The 2,130-nt window shown below is 38.6% G+C and overlaps 1 pseudogene; it reads left to right on the top strand.

The window, feature by feature from the left end:
* Positions 1-1,626: 1,626 nt before the first annotated feature.
* Positions 1,627-1,726, top strand: LOC114095931 (U6 spliceosomal RNA; annotated as a pseudogene).
* Positions 1,727-2,130: the final 404 nt, after the last annotated feature.

Below are 2,130 nucleotides of genomic sequence, written 5' to 3'. Positions count from 1 at the left end.
CTTCGTTCAGACCCCAGTTGTATTTGAAAAGAGGAGACTCAATATCAATCAGTCCTATAATCTCTTCAGGACTAGAAATGACCTATCTTTGTGGTCTATAAGCCTGGTTTCTTGATTTTGTTGGAAGACTTCGATAAGGAAGCAGGTTTTGTTCCTTTCTTTGAACAGAAATTAGCTGCTAGAAAGTTGAGAAAAAAAATACCTGAAGGAACCCTGCAAGATGGGAACCTCACATCAGATTTATATATAACCCATAAAATACAGGCTTGACATACCAATTATTTTTATTTTAACCAAAGAACAAACGTTATGAACCATTAGATGAATGTTGGGCTTCAAGATAGTAGAAGGGAACTTGGACTACACTACCTGGGAAAAATCCAACAGTTGAATTTTCTTATCCAGAAAGGAATAGAAGGGCCAAATGATTTTTTCTTATGTTTCTCTTTCCTCCTCCTCCTCCTCCCCTCCATGTCCTTCCCCTCCTCCTTCCTTTTCTCTTTTGTTCTTTGCTGTTGTCACCTGTGATATCCTCTGACATGAGATAACTTGGCTTGGCTGAAGCAGCCATGCTGAGGTAAAATTTGTCAGGGCAAAATATTTTAAGAAACAACCCTAACTCATGAAGACTCAGCAAAGCTCAACCCACCATTTATTTCTCTTCCAATGGAAGCCTGCAGCCCAGATTTCTTCGTGCCAAGAATCCAAATATATGAAGGTCCTAGTCCTGATCCACTTGGCTTCACAATGAATGAAATTCAGCATAAAAATACTTGACTACTTCAGGTTTGTACTTCCTGGTGAGATAGCTTTCAAGGTGTTAGTTTTAAAAACTCCAAACTCCTTTCCCATCCAAGGAAAACGATGGCCAAAACTGGACACAACTGTGGTAATGACCATAGAACCCTATTGGACAACCCAGGATTGAAACTTCTGGCTCCCTGCTCTCTGTTTTTTTAGGGCCAGCCATTTGTTCTACATTCTGAAGTTACTGGGGGGACATACCAAGGAATCCATGAGCATTATCTTTTTAAGAACCTTGACCTCATCACTTTCTTTCCCTCTTATTTCTTCTTTGCTTGATTACATCCAGGCTCCAGGCCAAGCAGACTGGCTCTCTTTCTCTCAAGGAGACTGCTGCATTTTCTTACAGAAGTCTTGTCTTGGTTGTTTTACCACTACCTCTCAATTCACTTTACTCTTTCCCAAAAATATATAAAACCTTTTCTATGGTGGATGACTTCTACAATATCTTACTTTTTACTGATCTGCTAATTGGATATGACTATAATTCACTGAAAGATCATTTAAGGAGGCAACTGGTCTTTTTTTTATCTTCAAATAAAAAAGTCCCCCAAGACTTTAGAATCCAGGGTTTCCTTGGGGATACCAACCTCAGCAGTCACAGATGGGAAAGTAAGATAGTGAGGGTAGCCCCTTCTTTGAATGGATTCCTTACCTTGCTAATCATGTCCTTTTTCTCCCACAGAGACTTATGGACATGGAGAGTGGTTCTGTGAAAAGGTTGTTCAGAGCATATCTTTCCACTCTCTAGTGAGGAAAAGTTAGTGGTCCCAGCCCTCCAGAAGGCAGGAAGTATGCCCATTGTAAGGTAAACATATATATGTGTGGCAGCACATATACTAAAATTGAGACTCTACACAGAAGATTAGTATAGCCCCTGATTAAGGATGATATGCAAATACATGAAGAGTTCCATATTTCTAACTCCTTTGCTAACTTACTGTTTTTATTGTGGACAGTAACTGATCACATCATTAATGCTTATTGTGACAATTAACATAATAAATATCATATCGAGAACTATTTGGTCTAATGCTGTATGTTGTTTCCATTGGGTGTTGTTATTATTTTTCTCCCCCTAAATAGTGAGACATTGGAAACCTTTAGGGACACTATAAGTCCACATGGTAGAAATTCTACAGCCTCAGATCCATGCTATTAGATGGATAGACAAATAACATTAAAAGGAAGGAAATAAATTGTCCCAAACAAACCAAGATAACTTCAACAACAGAATTCATCAACATCACAGTGGGAAAATGTCAGAATAGGAGGTTGGAATATTCATAGTTGAACAGATCTGAAAGTTAAAGGAAGATGTAAGGA

This window comes from Marmota flaviventris, chromosome 3 (genome assembly GCF_047511675.1).
Source record: "Marmota flaviventris isolate mMarFla1 chromosome 3, mMarFla1.hap1, whole genome shotgun sequence".
Classification (NCBI taxonomy): domain Eukaryota; kingdom Metazoa; phylum Chordata; class Mammalia; order Rodentia; family Sciuridae; genus Marmota; species Marmota flaviventris.
Note: the sequence above shows the minus strand (reverse complement) of the source record. Positions and strands in the feature narration are given on the sequence as shown.